This window comes from Mus pahari, chromosome 1, assembly GCF_900095145.1.
Source record: "Mus pahari chromosome 1, PAHARI_EIJ_v1.1, whole genome shotgun sequence".
NCBI lineage: Eukaryota > Metazoa > Chordata > Mammalia > Rodentia > Muridae > Mus > Mus pahari.
In genome coordinates this window covers 115,817,743-115,826,496 of record NC_034590.1, presented here as the reverse complement: position 1 = coordinate 115,826,496, position 8,754 = coordinate 115,817,743, and positions in this window count along the sequence as shown.

Genomic DNA, 8,754 nt, shown 5'->3' with positions numbered 1-8,754 from the left:
ATTAAAGGTGTGCACCACCACGCCTGGCTTGACTTTATCACTTCTAAGACCTTGAGAAAGTTCTAGGCCTCAGCCTCCTCATCTGTAAAATGGCCAATCAGAAATTACATCAAGCATGAATAAAAGTCATGAGGACTAACACATTCAAAGAAGCAGGTGCCTGGCATGAAAGGTACACACTCTCATTTGTCTACTATATTAGTAGACTTCTCCACTTCTCCAGAAACAGAACAATAGAACAGTCTAGAACAGTCTCTCTCTCTCTCTCTCTCTCTCTCTCTCTCTCTCTCTCTCTCTCTCTCTCTCTCACACACACACACACACACACACACACACAGAGTGCAGGAATGCTTTTCAGGTGCCACCACATTAAACCAAACAACCTAAATTCAATTCCCAGAACCCATATAAAAAGCAACAAGTGGGGTTGGTGAGGTGGCTCAGCAGATAAAGGTACTTGCCCCGACAACTTGAGTTCCTTGGGACCCATATGGTAGGAGAAAACTGACTCTTGCATTTGACCTCTGACTTCCATTTACATACCTTGGTATAAACCCACCCAAACGCATACACAGTAAAACTAAAGTGTAACTTAACTTTTTTTTAGGCTAGAGGCTAGTGATCAAAAGCATTACTGCACTATCTCCATGTGTGTGTGTGCGTACACGTGTGTGTGTGTGTGTGTGTGTGTGTGTGTGCATGTCACTGGTTTGTCTTCTAAACGATTTAGGTTTGGTTCCCAGCACCCACATGATAGTGCACAATCACCTGTAATTTCTGTTCTTTGGGATTCAATACCCTCTTCTGGCCTCCATAGGCACCAGGCACAAAAAAAATCAGGCAAAACATACACACCATAAAATATAAAATCAAGCCAGTGTTGATGGTGCACACCTTTAATCCCAGCACTTGAGAGGCAGAGGCGGGCAGATTTCTGAGTTCGAGGCCAGCCTGGTCTACAGTGAGTGAGTTCCAGGACAGCCAGGGCTACACAGAGAAACCCTGTTTCGAAAAACCAGAGAGAGAGAGAGAGAGAGAGAGAGAGAGAGAGAGAGAGAGAGAGAGAGAGGTGTCAAAGACAGGAAACTCTTCTAATCTCTTGGAAGTTCAAAGGCTTACTAGCCTTTATACACACACACATGAAAATACAGAAACAAGAGAGACTGCCTCAACAAGGTGAAAAGAACTGATTCCTGAAAGTTGTCTTCTGACCTCTACATGTGCGATGTGGGGTATGCACACACACACACACACACACACACACACACACACACACACGGTTTAATTAAGGAGCCTGCTCATGGGCTGGAGAGATGGCTCAGCGGTTAAGAGCACTGACTGCTCTTCCAAAGGTCCTGAGTTCAAATCCCAGCAACCATATGGTGGCTCACAACCACCCATAATGAAATCTTATGCCCTCTTCTGGTGTGTCTGAAGTCAGCTACAGTGTACTTAAGATATAATAAATAAATCTTTAAAAAAAAAAAGGAACCTACTCATATGCGCATCCCAGTGTGATTATGGGCTGATACTTGTGATGCTTTAAAATGAGTTGGTGTTGACATCCAGCATTTGAATTTGCAGGGCTGTGGGCTGGAAACTCAGGGTTTTTGGATTGCTAAACTTGAGGCAGAATTCTTCAGGAAGACAAGAGGCCCACACATACTGAGTGCCACCTGCTTTATTCAAAGACTATCAATTTAAAATTCTTTTCTCATGTATTTATTTGTGAGGGCTGTGGGACTTGTCATGATACACATGTGGAAGTGAGTGGAAAATCCTCAAGAGTCAGTTCTCTCCTTTCACTATGTGAGTCCCAGAGATCAAACTCATCTACTGAAGGCACTGGCCTCCAAAGTCTAACAATTTAAACATAATCATGTCTATTTTTTAAATAGAAATGAATTTTGCTTTTATTTTTATTTAAATTTTTGTTTTTGTTTGAAACAGGGTTTCTTTGTGTAGCTCTGGCTGTTCTGAAATTCTATAGCTCACCTGGCTTTTAATTTTAATTATTTTTATGTGTATGAGTGTTTTGTCTGCACGCATGTCTGTGTATCACGTGCATGTCTGATGCCTGAAGACTGTGAGATCCCCTGAGACTGGAGTTACAGACGGTTGTGAGCTGCCATGTGAGTGCTGGGAATGAACCCAGGTCCTCTGGAAAAGCACCCTGTGGAAGTCGGGGGTCAATTTTGTGGAATCAGTTTTCTCCTACTTTTATGTGCATTCTGGAGACCAAACTCAGATCATCACACTTGTAAGTACCTTTCTTTGAGAAGCCATCTTACCAGCTTGTATGTTATTTTTGTATCATTACTGAATTCTGCAGGCATGATGTCATGCTCATGGTCACAAGTACTTGGGAAGCTGAAGCAAGAAGAAAAAGGAACTGTGTGCACAGCCTAACAGTGCATTATTGGGGGGCGGGGGGTGTGCTTGGACCTGAACATCTGTGCATTCAAGGCACTGTTCCACCATTGAGCTATATGCTCAGTCCTGAAAGTTGAGCAGCTTGGACTAAGAACCCAGTGGAGCCAGTCATCCCAGTGGACTTTTCCACGTGAGGCCAGCACTACCCACCTGCTGAGGCTCAGCCCTGTTATCTGAGCTGTGATCCCTCACCTGGAGGTCCTTTGAATGGAGCTGTTGGGCTGGGTGGTGGGTACCTGTTCTCATTGAGTATCATATGTATCAATCAAAGGAATGGGCTGGTTCAGCTTCATGACATAATGTGATGTTCCGGGTGGGTTTGTTCTGGCTCACAGCTTGCAACATTAAGAAATACATACTTGGATTTAGCCAATGGAGCTTACCAAAAGCTTTGACTGTATTCAAATTACAACCGGAGAAATTCAGACTTCAGCCTAGAGCACCTGGGCAGAGAACAGACCATTGTCCTTCTGGCTACTGTTTCATGATTGATTCAGAAAAAGACTTCAAGCATGAGAATCTTCAAGCCAAAAATGGAGATGGGCCAGAGACTAAACTGGTCTGTGAAGCAAATCCAAACAAAACAAACAAAAATCAGGAGCCATTTATATGGTTCAGTGGATAAAGAGGCTTGCCACCAAGCCTGTCTACTTAAGTCAGATCCCTCGACCCACATGGTAGATAGAAGTGACTCCTTTGATCACCCCATGCAAGCGATGCCTTCTGCCTGCCTCCATAAACACATGTAGACACACACGAATGTAATTTGAAAAACAAAACCAAAAAACACTAATCAGTCTGTGAGCGTGCCTTTAATCCCAGCACTCTGGAGGCAGAGGCAGGGGATCTCTGTGAGTTCGAGGCCAGCCTGGTCTACAGAGCAAGCTCCAGAACAGCCAGGGCTACACAGAGAAACCCTGTCTCGAAAGAAAAACAAAACAAAACAAAAAAAAAAAAAACAGAAAACAAAACATAAATAAACACAAAACCAAAAAATCTGACGCAAAACCAAAGAAAGCTAAAACACTAAGCAGTCCTAACTGTGCCCAAGGAGCCTAGAAGGAGTGTGAATAGGCAGGAATGTACCAGGTTTCTACTGAACCCCAGGCTCTGGACCAATGAGGCACCTTGTGATATCTACTTACCTCAGAAAAGAAAGAGGGAAAATGACCTCTCCAGGGTCTTGGAGCCAGAGAGCAAACTAGGTTATTTGGATTTCTTGGGCTTCGAAGTATGCCCACATTGTATTACTTTAAAAAAAAAAAAGAGTTATTTATTTATATGAATAAATAGCACTGTAGCTGTCTTCAGAAACACAAAAAGAGAGCATTGGATCTCATTATAAATGCTTGTGAGCCACCATGTGGTTGCTNGGAATTGAATTCAGGACCTCTGGAAGAGCAGTCAGTGCTCCTAACTGCTGAGCCATCTCTCCAAGCCAGATATATTACTTTTTGCAAATATATTTTTAGTATTTTATATGTGGGGGTGTTGCTCTTCCTGAAGAGGCCAGAAAAGGAGGTTGGAACCCTAGAACTGGAGTTCAGTTTGTGAGCTGCCATGGATGTGCTGAGGATCCAACCTGTGTCCTCTGGAAGGGCAGTCAGGGCTCTCAATCACTGAGCCATCTCGTCTCTTTAGCTTATTGATCCTTCTATCTCTATACTCAGAATGTTGGCACTACAAATATCCACTATCACACCTGGTTTATGCTTTGCTGGACATCCAACCCAGGGTTTAGTATGTTGGGCAAGCATTCCACCAACAGCTACAACCCCCAGCTCTGAAGGGTTTGTGTGCATTGAAGTTTTGCCTATACGTATGCCTGTGTAACGGTGTCAGATCCTCTGGAACTGGAGTTACAGTTGTGAGCCATCATATGGGTGCTGGGAACCAAACCCAGGTCCTCTGGAAGAGCAACCATTGCTGAGCCATCTCTTCAGTCCTGGTTGGTTTGTTTTTAAGATTAAAAGTTTTTAAATCTTATCATTACTATTATTGTTGTTGTTTTATTGTTTTATTAATTTTATTATTATTTATTTTTATTATTTAAAAAATTTGGGGGGGGGGTTCTGAGACAGGGTTTCTCTGTGTAGCCCTGGNTGTCCTGAAACTCACTCTGTAGACCAGGCTGGCCTTGAACTCAGAAATCTGCCTGCCTCTGCCTCCCAAGTGCTGGGATTAAAGGCATGCGCCACCACGCCCGGATTTAAAATATTTTTTATGCTTGTATTATTTCGTGTGTGGGGGGGTGTAGCATGCATATATGACTGTGCACCATGTGCCTCCTTGATGCCCACAGAGGCCTCTTATGAAGGCACTGGATCCCAGGAACTGGAATTACAGATGGTTGTAAGCTGCCATGTGGATTCTGGGAATCAAACCTGTGTCCTTTACTGCTGCTGAGCCATCTTTCCAGGTGTTGGTCGTACCACCATACCCAGCTGTGTCCCATTACTGATGCCTACTGAATGATGAATAATAATTATGAGGGAATGCTGTGGAGCAACATTCTACTAGCCCTTGTGTCATGTGGCCTGGGGCATGCCAAGTCCCCAACCTCCAGGTTCTCACCTGCCTCATCTTCCTCAGAAAGGCAAAGCTCTACCTTCTGAGGCACAAAATCCAGGCAGAAAGCCACGCGGCACCAAGCTCTCTGCACAGCCTTCTCATGCAGAGAAGACCCAAAGTCCCATCTGTGCCTTGAGCTGTCCTGAATTTGGCTCCAGCCCACTCCCCTCTGGCTTTATCCCAAGAACACCTTACCACGCCTACTCCAGTTACACACACAGGGCAACACCCACAGGGCACTGCCCTCTAAGCCTTTGACCAGGCTGCCCCCAGTCATGAGGTACCAAGTCCCTAAGTTCCCTCTGCCACCAAATTCTTTACAGTCCAACTCAGACACCATTTTCTCCAAGAAGCCAGCACCTTCTCACCGAGCACACGCTCACAGGCCAAAACTTGGTGTAATCTCTGTACACTCCTTTGCTACAGATTCTGGGTCTCTTCCCGTGCTGAATTCCCTAAGGTGATAGCTCTGGCAGTAAGTCAAGGCAGAGTGTCTGGGAGGGTTGGGGTAGATGCCAGGAGACCAGTTGGGCAACTGTAGCCATCCAGACACTACAAGTCACTACAAGTCAAGACTTGGTGGCTTCTGGGTTGGGAAGCCATGTATGACAGTGTACTGTGAGAAGGGTGGGGATAGTGAGAGTGAATAAGGGAAGAATGTGGCCTCTCCCTGGAGTGAGAGATACCAAAAACAACCCAGCATGCCTCATTGTGGGGACAGTTCCCCTTCAGGTCTATATTTTAGCTCTCCAAGCACGACAGTCACACACAGGTATCCTATATGTGAAGGCAGGGTTCAGAAAGAATGACATACAGATGTGTGGAAGCACTACCTCCCCACTGAAATCCCCAACTTCAGATAGTTCCTTACAACCAGCTGGCAGGATAGGTGGGGCCTGACAGTGTGACCCAACCTGGGAAGACACTGCCCAGAAGCCAGCCCTGGTTGCCAAGAACCATGAACCACAGCTCCTCAGCTCCACAGGCCACTCCCTGGCATCCTCAGGGTGGGGAGGGTGGGGCCTTCTCTGAGTCATCGAGCTCTTTGCCCAGGCTGAAAGTAAAAGCTACAGTTCATGACACTGAAGGCCGCTCTCCTCGCTCCCTGGCCTCCGTTTACATCCTCTGATGAGCACTCGGCCAGAAACTCAGAGCAAGCATATAAGGCATTCTGAAGCTGACACGGAAGAGCTTAGCACCCTGCGACTAGCCCAGAGAACAATGAGAGCTAAGCTGGGAGCAGCCTACTGCACGCCTTACAGTGGAAGGGTGTGGGATGTGGATGCTGATTCTCTAGTCAGCTGCTTCTGAGGAATAGGTCAGCTGCGTGAAAGAGAGACCTTCCTAGCTTCAAATCCTGGCTTTGGGGCAAAGCATGGTAACAGGACTGCAATCTAGTACACGAGAAGCAGAAGCAGGAAGACTACTTACCTACATAGCAAACTGGAGGCTAATTGGAGCTATGTAGTGAGACCTTGTCTCAAAATAAAAGAAGCCAGAAAGATGGTAAAGACACTTGCTACCAAGGTTAACAACCCCCAAATCCCAGATCTCCAGAACCCATATAGAGGAACAAACACAAGTTGTCCTCTGATCGCTACATGTACATGTGGGATACACAGAAATAAATACAAAAAGTTACAAACTCCTAGCTGCATAATGAGCCAAGTGTGTAGCCTTGCTTGTGTTTGTTGTTGTTGTTGTCAGGACTTTTCTGTGTTTTTAAGATGTATTTACTTACATGTGCATATGTGTCTGTATGTTGGATGAACATGCCTGAGGCCAGACGAGGACATCAGGAGTCTACAACTCTCATTTCTTCCATTCAGGAAACACCTATCCCTAAACTCAGTGCTGGCGTCTTTTCATGTAAGTGGGAAGCTAGCAAGCTCCAGATAACCTCTTGTCTCTGCCCTCTCTTGGGGCTGGGGTAACAGGTTGTGTGTGTGTGTGTGTGTGTGTGTGTGTATGTGTGAGAGAGAGGGGGGGGGAACAGAGAGACAGACAGACAGACAGATAGACAGACATCTGTTTTGTTATGTAGATACTGAGGCCCAAACCCTGATTGCATAGCAAATATTCTTCTTTAACCACTGAGTCATCTCTCTGACCCCTCCTGTTTTGTTTTTGTTTGTTTGTTTGTTTTGAGACAAAGTCTCACTCTATGTAGCTCAGAATGGTCCTGAACTGCAAAGATCTTCCTGCCTCTCTTTAGCTTCCTTATCTGTACTTTTAGTTGTCAGTTCCCTTATTCCCAAATGCAGATAATAGTACCTTTTATTTATTTATTTATTGGTTTTTGGAGACAGGGTTTCTCTGTATAGCCCTGGCTGTCTTAGAAGTCACTTTGTAGACCAGGGTGGCCTCCAACTCAGAAATCCGCCTGCCTCTGCCTCCCGAATGCTGGGATTAAAGGCGTGCGCCACCACACCTGGCTGTACCTTTTATTTTAAAGGCTGGTTGAATTAAGAGTTAACAAAACATGGTTGCATATACCTGTAATGCCAGCACTTGGTCGGCTGAGGCAGGAAAATCTGGAGTTCAGTATCAGCCTGGCTTATAGAAACACCCTATCTCTAAAGAAGTTAATGTGAGGTTGGAGAGATGGCTCAGCAGTCAAGAACACTGGTTGTTCTTCCAGAGGACCCAGGTTCAATTCCCAGCATACATAAGAAGGCTCACCACCATTTGTAACTCCAGTTCCAGACTATCAAATGCTTTCTTCTGACCTCTGTATGCACCACATATACATGTGGCGTACATACATGAATGCACACAAAACACCCATATACATTAAAAATACATGTTAACGCTAATAGTGTTTTTCCACTTACTCACTTGTAGACACTGCTAACTAGTTATGAAATATAAAATAAAAGTAATTATTTATTGTGCAGGCTTGCTGCTGGCTCTGTCAGCTAGAAGTCAGAGCAAGCATATGAGTGTGTTCAAGGCTGGTCCTTTCATCTCAACCTAAGAGAGAGGGCAGGGCACTCAGGACCTCCAGGAGCTTTTGGGAGGAGAGGAGCTGAGGATGCTAATCTTCCTTCCTGCTGTACGCACTGATGGCTACTCAACACTGACTGTGATGGGGACTGCAGTGCAGAGAGCAGCATGTGTCCCTTGTCCTCCAAGTCCTGTCTTTAATTCTGCATGAGAGCTTTATGGACAAGATCACAATCAGCAGACTGGTATGTGACATGACATTTGCTCTGCAGTTGACAGCACAGGCCTCTGATATTAAGAGGATGGGTTAAAGGTACTTCCTACAGAATAAAAGACCGTACATCTGCAATAGGGCTGCTCTGGGACTCCTGTTCCTGTTTGTCTCAAGAAAAGGATTATAGTTGTATCTCTCTGGACAACCTCGGTGACGTTTTGCCTTCCTGCCTCCATTGGTACCCACAGTTCTTCACTCTACAGATGAGAAAACCAAGGTTCAGGGGACAAAGAACTGTATTGAAGACAATGTGGGCTGACCAGGGCTGGGTGTTTGGACTCTGGACAGTGAGTCTCATTGTAGCTGGATCTCGACCAGTAGAGGGCAGCAGGGCCCAGGAAGAGCAACCTTACCTGGTTACAGGAGGCCAGCCAGCCTGTGATTTGCCCTAGTATACTATTCCCTCTGGTTGTCTGTCATCAGAGGGGGTGACGCTTACTGCACCAATACTTTACTGAAGAAAAAAGAAAAGAAAAGAAGAGAAGGGAAGGGAAGGGAAGGGAAGGGAAGGGAAGGGAAGGGAAGGGAAG